This window comes from Podarcis liolepis (assembly GCF_965112155.1).
Source record: "Podarcis liolepis genome assembly, chromosome: 12".
Classification (NCBI taxonomy): Eukaryota; Metazoa; Chordata; class Lepidosauria; order Squamata; family Lacertidae; genus Podarcis; species Podarcis liolepis.
Genome location: NC_139563.1, coordinates 38,717,655 through 38,733,150, shown reverse-complemented (window position 1 = coordinate 38,733,150; position 15,496 = coordinate 38,717,655). Strand labels below are relative to the sequence as shown.

Below are 15,496 nucleotides of genomic sequence, written 5' to 3'. Positions count from 1 at the left end.
CCAAGGTGAAGAAAATGCTAAGGAGTAAACCCTAAACAAATCTGGAACAGAGCCCCTAACGTGTTTGGATGGCATCTTGTATACCTCCTTCCAGCAACTCCTGCAGCCAAGCTGGTGCCAAATGTATTGCTCTGTTTTCATTTGGACATCAATGAGGCTGAGAGGGGGATCTTGGTGTTTGGGCAGCCCAGAAGCTCCATACACACTACCCAGGCTTGTGCCCTGGAGAGGTCAGTTCGGTGCTAGTAATGCAGCAAAAACAATGCTGGAGGCAGAAGTTATGAGTTACTGGTCTCTGCAGCCACAGCAGGCGCTGTGATTCTCCACTGATTTCACTTCACCCCCAGAAATGCAATCTATTACCTTCCAAGACAGATGCCAACAACACAGAGTCTAGGATCCTACCAATTCTTTCTAAAGTTAGAATACTATCTTCTTGAGAAACTGGTTATGTCTGGGTCTTGGTTCAGATACGGGACTTGTGTGTACATTTTGCTGTGCTTCTACTGTCTTCTAACAACTAACTTAAAAGTGAGCACAGACATACCTGAAGTTAGGATGACAGCAAGTGCCTCCAATTCTCATGTCTTACAAGCTCTCTTTGATCTAAAAAAGCACAAGTGTATGTTTATTGTTAATGCTGATACATAGCTACACTTCAAAATCAAATGATTATTAAACCTCAAGGAATTATTGAAAGTGTGTTTTGAAGTATTTTTCTTGGAGATGTCAGTATTTAACATACATGGCATATTTTGAAAAACAACATAGAAAGCGTTTTCTTTTTTCTCCCCCACCCCGCCCCCGCTGAACACTGCTGCATCAGCTTACTGTAATATATATCATGACTCTATGAATTAAATAAAGAAATGTTTCCTAGATGGCTACAAGGCACTGACTACTGAATGCTCTATTTAATATTTCACATTAAGACAGACACTTATAGTTAATCCAGAGGAGAGAGAGAAAGTGAAAGAGAGAGAGAGAGATGTACATTACTGGATGGTATTATTTTGCTTGTCTCCTGACAAATGCCTTAATTCAAAGATTATACAAAAAGGTCAGCTATCAGACTAAGTGGGACAGGTTCTACTGAGTAATCCAGGTGGCTTAATTGGTCATCTACAAGTGCCGCCTCTTTTAACACTTACAAGAAACATAGTAACATAGGAAGCTGCCTTAAACCAAGTCAGATCGTTGAATCATCTAGCTCAGAATTGTTGATACTGACTAGCAGCGACATTCCCAGGGTTTCAGGCAGGAGTCTTTCCCATGCCCTGGAAACCTGGAAACATTTTGCGTGGGAACCATGTGCTTTCCCAACATTGGGAACAGCGACTTTCACATCTCTGCTGTGGGACATGCATGAGTTAGATGTAGTAGAGTTTGGACATCTCTCTAGAGGACAGATATAAAAGCAGTACTCCAATACAGTACTCATAAGCATGGAAAGAGGATGAATGGAAAGAGGATGTTTGTGGCACTTCCAGGTATGTCCAAAGCCCAGGCATGTTAATTCAGAAGTAACCTGCACTATGTTTTGATGGAGATTCCTTCAAGCTAAGTGTGCCTAGGATTGCAGCCTGTTATCCAGTGAAGAGTGATATGGATAGGGGTGAAGCCTGCTGATGAAAACTATTATTTTGGAAGTTTCCTCTGCCAAAATAAAAGCTTAGAGGGCTTCCAGGCTGCAGGGACAAAACCAGGCTTTGTTTCACCTGGGTCAAAAAGCCAGTTTGGCCAGTGGCGTAGCGTGGGGGGTGCAGGGGGGGCCAGCCGCACCGGGCGCAACATCTGGGGGTTAGGGTTAGGGGGCGCAAATCCACGGGTTAGGGGGCGCAAATCCACGGGTTAGGGGGCGCAAATTACTTGCCTTGCCCCGGGTGCTGACAACCCACACTACGCCACTGAGTTTGGCACACATACCCTTCACATTTGTATACACACAGAGGCTGGGAGCCTCAATGCACCCCTCTGGAGGCTTCAACCAGGGCACACACCAGCAAGTTCAGGTTGTGTAATTAAAGCTTACTGGGAGATCTTGTGCAACAAACCTGCTTCCCAAAAAGATCAGACTTTTTGCAGTAAGGCAAGTGAGAAGAAAATACACTGGAAATTTTAGGTTAATGCTTGCAGTTATGCAACATAGCCTACCTTCACAGCAAATGAATCAATATTAACGCTCAGTAAACAGCCAATGTTGTCTGATCTACTGCAACAAATCAGAATGGAATGCTCCAAAAGGTAATCTGGAAGCACCCCTGCTCTTCCAATGAAAGTCAAGGCCCCTTCTGAGGTTTAGCAGTGTAGGAGGAACTACAGTATGTGGGTGTCCTCCTTGCATTGCTCCAGAAATGCATTCTGGGCCACCAGGTGTTATAGAATGCTTTGAAGATCTCTTGCTACATTTACTTCACTGCTGCTGAAATTAAGTGGAAATAAACCAGTGACAAAGGACACAAGGCATTTAGTAAATATTAAGCAGTTATGTTTGGTGGCAAGACATAAAGAGGACAACTAAACTAAATTTCATTTAGTTTAAAATGAAATTGAAAAATTATCTTCCAATGGAAAGATGGGGCACCATTGCCATGCTAGAATAATAATGCAAGAAGAATGAATAAGTTCTCATATGTTTCAAGAAAAAGGCAACGGGGAACTCCCCACACATACATCAGTGCCTTATAACCATTCTTTGAGTAAAACCACATAGTAGTTAAAAATGTGTATATTTAAATTCAAGTTGACTAGGAAATAAGTATTCTGTATTCATTATTGCACCATCCACTATAATTAAATGCATCTGCCTTTAATTATCCTACAAGAGAGACAGTTTTTATTATTATTAATGGCGGAGTTCTAGCTTCAAGATCAACCAGGTCACTGAAAACAAAAGTTCTTGAACACGCTATTAATTTGGGCAGAGATCAAATCATGCATGTATTGATAATGCATAGTTTAAAGATTATAAAAGATTTGTTGGCTATCCCTGAATCACATAGCCAATTCAATTCAAACAAGTTTTCTTATAAAAACAACAAAACAAACCCATAAACCTACTAGAAAATAATAAAAGCATAATTTACAATGGCACACAAATTAAACTAACACACAACCCCATTTAAACTTTAAAACCACCCCAAAACAAACAAAACACCCCGAATTTTAAACCCCATAGATTAAAAGCTACTTGACCACCTTTTAAAATACATTAGACAGTAGAAGAAGGGAAACAATAGCAGAACCACACCCCCCCAGCAATGCCCCAAGGTTTGTTCCAGTGAGTCCAGGCCCTGTCCCCTAGGCCAGATGGTAAAGGCCTTGCAAAGGGCGCAGGCCCTCTAGCCTCACCGCAGCAGAAATATATTATATGGCAGCTATTCATTTCTCTCATCGCAATAAGGATAATGTCATTCTTTTACTCAATGTACTCTCAATTACTGTACAATGAAAGGTGGCTTACACCTACAACCCAAGATAACCATGAATTAGATAAACTGCTGTATGGTCAAGAAAAGCTTATGCCATAAAGCTTTTGTTAGTTTAAGGTGCCACCGGATTCTTTGTTGTACTTAACACTTTGCACTGAATTATTTTACCTGTCTTTGGCTTCAGGTTTAGCTTATTGACTTTGCTTAAATCAACTATAGATGTCTTTTCTCCCTTAAGGTTGGTTTTCTTAAGCTGTTGTTAATTGTTTTACTTTTTTGCTCTTTAAAAAAACACTCTAACACACTATTAAAAACAATATAAAAAATAAGCATAAGTTCTTAATTAAGTCCTAATTGCATCATTTTTCATCAATGTAAGTAGGAGATTAGAATGCACATTATGAGAATTTACATAATGGAAGTCTGTTATTAAGCTTTAAAGCAAGACTAAAAGAAGCATCTTATTTTTGTTTTGTTTTTAGCAACAAAAATAGCCAAAGGTCTAGTTTGATTCAAAGTTACAGTAAAAGTATACATTGCCCAATTCTCAAAGGAGATGGACAGATAGATATACATTAAAAAAACCTAGTAAAAATTATTTCACAATTAAACAAATAAATTTGTATTAATTTATGTAATTTAGACACATACAGAATATTGCCTGACTTCAGCTTGGCTTCCTCCTGGCCTGTGGTAAGCTTTTAATACTCCTCCTTGTAACACCCAAAATTCACTTTTTACATAATAGTATTAGGACGCTAACAATGACATATCCAAAACTGGATGGGTTTGCATTATAATCTTTGTAAAATGAAAGGCTTTGAGCACTAATGGATAACACTATATATTTACTAAGTACTATTTTTGCATAAACTTTGCTATGGCACTCTTCATCATACTGGGATAGCAAATTTATTGTCAGTCACATACAAATAAAATCTGGTTTGAAAAAGTAGTTCCTTTGGATAGGTTTTGCATTTCAAAACTACATAAAAGAAGTAACGGGCATTACAGGTGGTTGTAAGAAGCCAATTCAACTATCCTTCTGTAATGAACAAGGTAATGCATTTTAATTCTCAGGCACATCAGCTGTTGGGCTAAAAGATCACAGAGGATTAAGATCAACACTAGTCACAATCTTATCAGTTATTCTAGGTCTGGAAGGTTGCTTGTTTGCACTCTTGATGTTTGCACACAGCTTGTCGTCTATTGTTTATTATCCAAACTGATTCTTGTCTCATTTAGAGACGAATTCACAAATAAGAAGTTACATGCACAGTGTAAAGAGAAGAGAATGCTATCAAGAGAAAACTGGTCCTTTTCAAATGTAGATTGCAGCCTTTAACAGTATATCCTTTTGACATGATAGGGAAACTGAGATTTGACTCTTCACTTAGGCAGGCCAATGAGATAGAGAGCATTATAGAACAGTTAATATATTGCTTTTTAGTACAAAAGCTTTCATAGACCAGCTGGATAAGCAACATATTTTTATCCATATCCTAGCAATGCTGATATCACACACCATCTTGTGGTGAAATGAGATATACCTTAGTTTTCATAAATTAAAACAGTTAATTGGTCAACTTGTAATTCAATACAACTTGATTCTGCCCCTCCAAAAAAAAAAACCCATGCTGTAGCTATTTTCCATATAAATAAGTTGTGAAGAGCATATTCCATGTATAACAATGCAATCCAACATACTTGCCAAAACCAATCCGCATAGTCTCCTCCATTGAAGTTATAAACTTACTAACGAAGCAAATACAGATAGGTAGCCGTGTTGGTCTGCCATAGTCAAAATAAAAAAAATTCCTTCCAGTAGCACCTTAAAAACCAACTAAGTTAGTTCTTGGTATGAGCTTTCGTGTGCATGCACACGAAAGCTCATACCAAGAACTAACTTAGTTGGTCTTTAAGGTGCCACTGGAAGGAATTTTTTTTATTTTAACGAAGCAAATGTAATTCTTCGGGTGTCTGTTATAACTTTATTATAGTAAGACTCCTGCTCCAGGCCTCAGTCAATCTCTGCATGGGCCTGAAGGGCGGTAATTTTTTAAAATAAATAAATAAGAAGATACTTGTCCCAGTCCTCAAATATGCTCCTGGGAAATAATCCCAACCAAGAAATGGAGGCCCAAGCACCTGCTTCCCTCATTGGGCTGCTGCTGCTGTCTCTCACAGCCTTTGACTCTTGTCAACAGAGGAAGAAAATTATGGCGATGCAAAGGTTCTTAGACGCCTCCCCCCCCCCCCCCGGTTCTCAGACGTTACAAGTGTTTCATGCAATAAATCATGGGATGGCCTCTGCTTAGAAGTGTGACTGGCACTGACCATTTTGACACTAAGTAGAGGCCTACCTTGCCTGCGCGACTGTTAGATACAGTACTAGTGTCAGTATGCTGCTGCAATTAAGGAGTCAATGAGTAGGGCTGTGGTTTTTTAAATGGTATGGGAGTTAAAGTTTTGTTATGTTTTTATCTGGTCTTTTGACTATATAGAAACATTTTTGTTGTTTCAACTATATTGTACCCCACCATGGCCTCATATGATAAAAGGTAGACTAAAAGTACTCTTAATAAATAAATTCATGCAGTATGCCTAGAGCAGTGTTTCCCAAACGTTTTTGGGCAACGGCACACCTGTTTACTGAAAAAAAATCTCGCGGCACACCACCATTAAAGCCCAGCCCCGTGACGTCAGCGCGCAGCGTCACGCCGGGAGGGACGCACAAAAGTGAAAGTTTTTTCCCTTCCCCTTGCTGGGGAACCTCCAAGCTTTGGGGGTGGGAGGAGGCAGCAGAGCGAGGGACTGAGGGACGGCGGCAACTGAGGTGGCGGCGGCTGTTGTGGTGGTGGCGGCGATAGCGGGCGGAGGAGGGGGCGGCGGCGGGGCTTGAGGAGCCGTCGCCGGGAGTTGCTGCTGCTGCTGCTGCTGCCCGGACATGCCGGCCTCCTCCTCCTCCGCTGTCTCGCGCTCCTCCCTTTTGCACGCGCTGCCCCGCCGCTCGGCACCACCACCGCGGAGCCGCCCCCGGCTCGACGCGGATCCTCGCCGCCGCCTCAGTTGCCGCCGTCCCTCAGTCCCTCGCTCGGAATTCAGCTCGGAATTCAGCCTGAGGAAAACCCCAAGTCCCCACATTTCTAGTTTCCCGCGCCCTTTAAAGGGCGATACGAGCCCGACGGCAGGCAGGCAGGCAGAGCTGGGAAGGGGGTTTCCAGGGGACACGGCAGCTCCTCGAAAGGCTTCTCTCAGCTGCGCTCAATCCGCCTCGGAGAGGATTTCCCCTCCGGTCCCATGCGTTCGTTTGGGGCATCGCTCCGGCTGCTCCCTCTCCCGCCGCGCAGGAGCGATGCCTCTCTCTGGCTCTCCCTCCGCGCAGGCTGAGGGAGGGAGGGAGGGGCGCGTGTGACCCATCTCTGCTGGGAGACCAAACCCAGCGAGGCAGAGTTGCGCGGAGGCGCCCAGGCAGCGCTGCCGGCTGCGAGGAGGAGCGCCAGGCAGCAGCAGGAGGCGCGGCCTCTCCTCGCCGCCGCCGCCCCGCCTCTCGCCGCCCGACTCGCCCGCCTCCCTCCAGGCATCTCGCGGCACACGAGGCAACGTCTCACGGCACACTCGTGTGCCGCGGAACACCGGTTGGGAAACACTGGCCTAGAGAGATGTGGACACGTGGCTCCAACAGAAATTTAAGATCTTGGAACTGAATGTTTCTCCCCATAACAGCTCCATGTGGCGGAAGTGTGCTGCTTCCAGAGTCTATCTGTGTGCTTAGAACACTGCATCAGAGAAAGCTAAGAATGCAGAATTTTATTGGGCTGGAATGTAAGAACACAAACAAAAGCTTATATATTTAAAATGTTGTTAAAGTTTGTATGTTCATGTCATAGAATTTTAAAGGATAAAAAATTTAAAAGGTTATCATAAATATACAGTAAACCCATGTATTTGGATCAGAAAATCTGAAAAAATATTACCATATTATGATATTATTACTTAGCCATGTATACTGCAACAATTATTCTGCCTATTAATCCAAAACAATCATCTCCTGAAATGCCAACTGTTAAAATTCCTCCTTTAAAAAAATAAATAAAAATATTACACATAACCAAGTTCCTTCCTTTTTTCAACATCTTATTAACTTCCCATATGCTGCTCATTTTTATACCTGCTGCTCATTTTGTCCTCTTTTGTCATTCCTTGCACCTTGCAGGTCTTTTGTCTGTTTTATGAGTTATGGAAATACCAAACAATTGTCAGGCTCCAAAACCTGTGAATTTCATTTAATGAGCCTTGGTACCTTTCATACTTCCCCTGCTTTTTTAAATCACCAGACCTTGCGCAGCTTTTGAACTAGATGGGAATTTCAAAAATGGTTTTTAATGTGGAACTGATATTCAATTACATTTCTCTGGATTTGTGTTAAGTCCATGAACTTAGGCATTTCTTTGTCCCCCTGTCATTCTCTTTAAACCAGACATGCAGCCTCAGCTGCTGAGTTCAATGGGACTTCCTCTAAAGTAATTATGCCTAAATAGCATTGTAGCTATAGTAGACATTAGAACATTCCTGTTGCACAAAGTGCAAAAAATAGAAAAAGATTGATAGGAGTCCTCTGGAAGTTATACATTCCACGAGCAGTTATTTAATGTTATTGTGCTGCTCCACATCCCAGAGTAGTGGCATAATAAGCAGCCTTTGCAGACTCAGTTTACTTTGGAAAACAGCACCCTGTAGTTTATGGTATTTTTTTAAAATCCATTTACAAATCTGTAGGTTGAACAAAGAACAGCATGAGAAAAGCAGCCAACATAGACAATACTGATCCAAAGATAGAACAGTGGAAGTCTTTCCAACAGAAGAATTTCAAAGGGAAATAGTTGAATTCCAAACTAATAATGAAGTTTGGTTGTATTCATTTGAGTACAAATAGAGACAATGATTTTCTGCCACACAAATGTTTATTTTATTTGCCCATGCCAGAATGATTGCATTATCATTAATTACTGCTGTTCTGAATGATCGCAAATAGTTTCTATGTAATGTTTACATTTTCTTGTTGGGCTAAATCTTGTTTCTTGTTTGGAAGGGTTTGAAATGCTAAGAAGGAAGCAAAGCATAGGATGAAATAGAATGCCCACCATTGTCTAATCACTGAAAATTAAAGAACAGGCTTAATTTTTTTTAAAGAAAAGGTAATTTTATTGCCTTCCTAGCTGTGTTTAGAAGCTGTGTTACTTATATGAGCATTCATAATTTATTCAATGTATTCTCATGTAGGCTGTAACATTTCACCTGTGATCAGTGCACCTGGCTGCTAATCAGAAGGTTGGTGGTTCGAACCCATCCAGGGATGGCATTGGGCAAGATTCCTATATTGCAGGAGGTTGAACTAGATGACTTTTGGGGTGTCTTCCAACTTTAAAATTATTTGAGTGCAAGTTGTTCAGTGGGACAGAATATATATTACAGGTTTCTTAAAGATAATATTTTATGATATAAAATATAACTGAGCTTTTCAAGACAGAAGATGTAAAAACTATATATGTACTGCATAGTATCAAAGTGCCCATAGGCATTTCCTGTCAAGTTATACTTGCTGAAATTCCCTCATCTATACAATCATTACATATGGTCTCTTTTCTATCTCCCTATCTTGTTGGCGATGAAAACTATAGTCTGATCCTACGCAGTCAATTCATTTCTGCTGTCAGCAGCTTTAGAATTGGCTAGCCCTTTGGCGAGGTATCATTTTCAGACCAAGGGCTGCAGTCTCATATGGGCAGCCTTCTAGCAAAAGTGACCAAGCAACGGATGTGACTTTTACCTTTGTACAACACACTTTATTCCAGCCACACAAAAGCCAGATTTTTTACATATCCCCACCCACAACTCTCCAATCTCCATCCAGGCAAGCAAAAGGCATTATCACAGTTTAGGACACATTCAAACCAGACAGACACACTCAGTGAGGGTATAGGGCACAGTTAGTAAAGGTGTGTGGCCTTGGGAAAGTTTCAAGGGCCAAACAGAGAAACTTGGATGGTCACTTTTGGTACTCACTCCTGCCTTAGATATACAGGCAATAACCGATTAACACATGTCTGAATGACGCATGATTGTATGCATGTGCACAGCGGTGAACCCAGAGGTGACCGAAAGTGTCACTAAACACATCACTAAAAGGGCAGAACAGGGGTGGGAGGGGGGCAGAATGGAGGCAGGGCGGAATGGGGCACACTTAAGTGCTTATGCTCATGCTGACACACATGGGGGGCAGGAAAAGAACCCCCACGTGAAATGGTTGTCGATTACATCTTGAGTGAAATTCAGGATTTAACAGCTGTGTATGATACAAAACTAGGCACACCTAATTGGGGCTGAAATAATTGCACCAAGTTGTCAATAAGGAGTATTTTCAACACAGGATGGGATCCCCAGCTTGGTGAAAAATAATATTCCCTTAACACATCACTGACATAAATTATGGACAAAAAGAGCAGCAGTGCCAGCAGACCCCTTGCTTTATGACTTCTTATATCTTAAAATATTGAAATCCTGGCTCAGTAATAAAGTTTACTGACTTGAGGTCACATCATGCATGCTGCTGAACTCATGGGCAGAATTAAAATATGATGGATTGAAAACAAACACTGCCTCTGATCATAATAACCTTAGATGATTAAACACTATACAAATCCTGTTAAATAAAAAAAAAGTAATCTAGATGTTACTTTTCAGTAATCAGCCAACACTTCACACTAATTATTAATCTGTAATAACAACACCATCACCCTAATTCCAAATTCACAATCATTGTCATGGATTAGTGAGGCATCAGGCATAAGCCTGCATTTTATTAATGTTTGATCAGGACTTGTATATTAGAGAGAGCCTAAAAGATTTTCAAATGTTTCATGCCAGGCAAGAAGGCTAGCTGCTTAAGAAAACACTGGCACTGTTTTCCTAGACAAGGGGCCCCTTTTGATTGATAGCAGAAAGCAATTCTCAAAGTCGTAAAAGCTGAAATTACAGACTAAAAGCAGGACATTGACCCTACATGTTACAGAAGATAAAAAAGCAGAGATAAACATAATTAGGAATGGGCAAATAGTAAAATGATACCATGGGCCTCTTTTAAACCTTGAGCTGTATTTTCTAAGGCCAGAGGCAAATGGGAGAAAAAACATCTAGCTGACAGAGAAAGAGAGGCTTTTTGGGAAGTCTTTTTAAAGCATCTAGCTGGGAAGTCTTTTTAAAGCTGTTTCTTCCTTAAACAGATAATGGGAAAAGCAGCTTGCTGAAGGGGGGGGATGTAAACTGAAGAGCCTTCTTCTGAAACTGTTTTAAACTGAGTTCCTTCCTTTCTACTTTGAGAAGCTTTATTCTTTTAAAAGGTTACCTATGATAATGTATGAAATATATTAGCTTAAATATATTGGCTTAAATGTAATTATGCAAAGGATTTAACAAATGCTAGAAGAGTTGTATTTATCCTGGAATTAAGTCAGCCACCAGTCCAGCCCCCTGCCAGACAAGAAGACGCCATCAAATGCTGTCCTGATATATTAGCTGTCAGACATTTGTTTAGAAACCTTCAAATGAAGGATATCTTTCAATGTTGATGTGAAACTCAAGATCCTTGACATATGTTTAAGATAAAAATTTAAGATTAACCATTTGTTTTAGAAGGCAATAGGGCAGGGAGGGCAAGAGGTGAGCTGGTAATTAAGATTCCTTGTTGAGACACATGTAAGATATATTACTACTTATTTGTCATTTATAGATGTAACAATATATAGCTGTTTGTGTTCCTTATAAGGACAGAAGGATATGGGTGTATCTTTTTGTGATTGGTTATAGCAATCAGCCAATAGGAAATCCAACCAGGCTGATTGGACAGAGGCAGCCCAAGGAGGAGCAAAGGGGGCTGGATTAAGGGAATATAAGTGCTGGCCATAATGGCAGGAGGCCAGGCCAGAGCTTGGTAACCATATACCACTGTGCCTCTCATTTATTTGTCTGACAAATAAATAATTATTTTAAATTCTCTATTGCTGCGTTGAATATTTCATTCCAGCTAAGCGTTAACCACAAGCAGGGTGCTACATTTTATGGTGCCCTGTGACTCGGATAAGTGGTCTGCTGGAACGCAGCCCCTTCGCTCTACTGAGCAGGGTACAAGAGAGAGGATCTCTAAACTGCTTACCCAAGCGCGCACTGGTAAATTTTTCCAGGGGGAACGCAGAAGTCTCGTCTGTCTGATACCCTGCTCACTGGCGGCGACGGACCGGGGGGAAACGGAACCAACCAGGGGTAAGTGCACAAAGGGATTTTTGGCCCTCCAATTAATTGGGAGGAAGAGAAGTCTTGATCAAACTTCTGCGTCTCAGTAAGTGGGAACTGAGTACGCTAGGTGGTTGGGTATATCAGATGGTGGTCTGGTGGGGGAAAAGGGAAAGTTGGGAGGTAGAGTGTGTGGTGAAGTATCTAGCGCATTGTATGTGTGAGAAAGTACAGAGCAATCTGTAGCTGACCTGAGTGTGGAGTGGGTAGTACTTCGGTTCCCAGTGAGGCGACTCCATCTGGGCAAGGAAACCCACGAAGCGTGTGTGTGAGTGACTGAGTGGATACTTCACAGGGCCATACAATGGGAGTTGGGGGTTCAAAAGGGGAAAATACACCTCTTGAATGTATGTTAAATAATTTTAAGAAAGCCTTCTCAGGGGCATATGGAGTCAAAATGACGCCAGAGCGCCTGAGAACGCTATGTGAATTAGAGTGGCCGAAGCAAAATACTGGATGGCCATCTCAGGGAACTTTTGATATAAATTTAGTAAGCAAACTTTGGTCTAACATCGCCAAAGAAATTGGAGGGTGCCCAGAACAATTTTCATATATAGATTCCTGGCTGAGCACATTAAATAAAAATCCTCCATGGATAAGGGAATGCAAAGTCCAACGATGCAAATTATTGGCTGTAAAAGCCGAAGCTAGGAAAGGAATCTTGCCAAATAAACTCAAACCCATTTTTGAGGGACCAGAGGAAGAGCTGCTTCCACCTCCACCTTATGCTCCACATCGAAGGGAGCCTAATCCAAACCCTCCACCAGTTGTAACCCCAAGGCAAGAAAGTGGAATGAATAATGGGGCTGGAGTCACAGAACTTGATTCCTTGATAGATTATGATAAATATCTTCAGGAGGCATTGGAGGCCTATAATAAAGCCCAAGCAGAAGTGGTTATTCCATCTGTGAGTCCCAGTAGAACTCCATCTACAGTCTCTTTTAGTGAAACAACTGATTGCCTACCCCAAACTCCTGTACATCCAAGTCCTAGAGAATTATTACAGAAGTTACAGGGAGACCTTAATCGGTCAGCAAGCAATACAGCCAGGCGTATAAAGCTGCTAAAAGAACGCCTTGGGACAAATACCATCCCCTATGATTTAAGGCCCCTAGAGCAAAGCGAAGAGAAAGATCACGTAGTAGCCCCTCTCAGAAGAGTATTTGATGCACTTGAGGAGCCTGTGCTGGTTAACGGGCTACCTGGACCAAGGCCACCTCGAACGTCGACCCTCCAGTACATTCCATTCACAACTACGGATCTGATGAATTGGAAAACACACACCCCATCTTTCGCAGAAAAACCTCAGGCTATGATGGACTTGGTGACTTCAATAATAAATACTCATAGTCCTACTTGGACAGATTGCCGCCAGCTCCTGAATACTCTGTTCACCACTGAGGAAAGGAGAGACATAATTGAAAAGGCACAGATATATTTGCGTGAGCAGGCCAGAGTGGGAAATATTTTTAATATTGACCATCATCTCCAAGACAACTTTCCCTTGGAAGATCCTAATTGGGATCCAAACAATGTAATTCACCTGGCCAGGCTTACCACCTATCGCCAGACGCTTGTGCAAGGTATCCGCAGGGCATGCCAGAAGCCCACTAACATGTCTAAAGTCTCAGAAGTAGAACAGAAACCAAATGAGAGTCCAGGAGACTTTTTAGAGAGGCTGCAAGAAGCCTATCGTATATGGACTCCTTTTGACCCTGAAGCCCCTGAAAACAGCAGAATGATTACTGCTACATTTGTGGCCCAGTGCGCTTCTGACATTCGTAAGAAAATTCAGAAATCAGAAGGATGGGAAGGGATGCTGATGAGCCAAATTATGGCCATTGCACGCCGAGTTTATCGGAATAGGGATGAGGCTGAGAAACAAGAGAAGAAGAAGTGGCAGAAGGAAAAGATGGTAATGCTAGCCACAGCAGTGAAGCAAGACTACCGCCCCTTAAATGGAGGAAGAGGGCGGGGAAGGAATCCACCACTGGGAAGGAATCAATGTGCAAATTGCAAGAAGGAGGGTCATTGGAAGCGGGAGTGTCCTGAACCCCTGAGGTTGGAAGAAGTACGCCCAGGCCCAGGCCCAGGCCCAGGCTCCGGCCCAAGAAACCAGGGACGGGGACGGGGAATGATCCGAGATGGAAGATATCAGAGACCTGGACAAGGACGGAGTAGGGACAATGTCATTGGACTGGCAGAGGAGGATTTTACCCAAGACTAGGAAAGACCGGACTCCATAAAGTTAGGCTTCCAGGAGCCCACGGTCACGATTCAATTAGGAAGCCATTTAATAGACTTTATGATTGATACTGGGGCTGAATACTCAGTACTCCCAGAACTATTGCAGAAAAAGGCATCCAAAAGTGTAGTCATTAAAAGTGCCACTGGTCAGTCAGCTAAGAGGTCTTTCCTCCAACCTTTGGAATGCCAGATTGGGGGACATCGTTTAACCCATCAGTTTTTGTATATACCTGAGTGTCCAATACCTCTCTTAGGTAGAGATATGCTGTCCAAATTGCAGGCCCAAATCACCTTCACTCCTCGAGGTCCAGAAATGAAACTGCCATCAAAGGCAGCAGGAATAATTTCCCTCTCCGTACCTAAGGAACAATCATGGCGCCTAATGTCAGCCCTGCAAGTCCAACCCACATTGGATACAGAGTTAAACAAGCTCCTCCGAACTCTACAGGTGCCACCAGGAGTATGGGCCGAAAATAGCCCACCAGGAATGGCCAAGAATATAGCTCCAATTGTAGTAACCTTAAAACCTATGGCTACCCCTGTATCTGTAAAGCAATATCCTTTACCCCGGCGAGCAGCAGAGGGCATCCAGAAACATTTGGACCGCCTATTAAAATATGGTCTGCTTAAGCCCTGCCAATCAGAGTGGAACACACCCCTTTTGCCTGTTCGAAAACCTGGGACAGATGAATACAGGCCAGTGCAGGACTTGAGGCTCGTAAACCAGGCTATCGAGACCTTGCACCCAAATGTACCAAACCCATACACCCTGCTGAGTTTGATCCCACCAGAAGCAACATTTTTTACTGTATTGGACTTGAAAGATGCATTCTTCTGTTGCCGGCTGGCACCACAGAGCCAACCTATATTTGCCTTCCAGTGGGAAGACCCTTTAACAGGAACAAAAGGCCAGCTAACTTGGACGAGATTGCCCCAGGGATTCAAAAATTCCCCAACTTTATTTGGCACTGCCTTGGCGAAGGATCTAACAAGTTACCCCTCAATACCTGGAGAAAAGGTGGTTCTGCAATATGTAGATGACCTTATACTAGCAGCAAAGGATTTTGATACCTGTAAAGAAGGTACAGAGGAACTGCTCCACTTGCTCTGGCAAGCTGGCTACCGAGTTTCCCAGAAAAAGGCACAGTTATGTTTAGAAAAGGTCAAATATTTGGGCTTTGACATCTCACACCAACAACGAGCATTGAGGCCAGAGAGGAAAGAAGCTATTTGCCTTATCAAGGAACCTACCACAAGGAAACAACTCAGAGGATTCCTGGGAACAGCAGGGTTTTGTAGACTATGGATACCTGATTTCAGCAGTCTGGCCAAGCCCTTACATGAAAGCACTCGAGGTGCAGAAAAGGACCCATTCGTATGGGGACCTGAGCAGCAACAAGCCTTTTTAGTTATCAAACAACGACTTATGGAGGCCCCAGCCCTTGGACTGCCTAATTCGGAAAAACCTT

The 15,496-nt window shown here is 42.5% G+C and overlaps 1 protein-coding gene and 1 long non-coding RNA gene across 6 annotated transcripts in view; one reads left to right on the top strand and one right to left on the bottom strand.

Annotated features, from left to right (window-relative positions):
• PLCL2 (phospholipase C like 2) overlaps positions 1–15,496 on the bottom strand; it is a 148,970-nt gene that overhangs the window by 124,344 nt on the left and 9,130 nt on the right. For 2 of the 5 annotated variants that reach the window (XM_083467878.1, XM_083467874.1), the window contains 2 exons: positions 2,155–2,422; positions 548–606 (listed from right to left, as the gene is read on the bottom strand). The exons of 1 other annotated variant lie outside the window; for it this stretch is intronic. The gene's annotated coding sequence lies outside the window, so the exon portion shown is untranslated. The remainder of the gene's footprint in view (positions 1–547; positions 607–2,154; positions 2,423–15,496) is intronic. 2 more of the 5 variants (XM_083467873.1, XM_083467875.1) reach the window with 1 other exon arrangement.
• Positions 7,116–8,617, top strand: LOC310690129. Its single transcript, XR_014517931.1, has 2 exons — positions 7,116–7,256; positions 8,524–8,617. It is a non-coding gene; the product is annotated as an uncharacterized lncRNA (long non-coding RNA).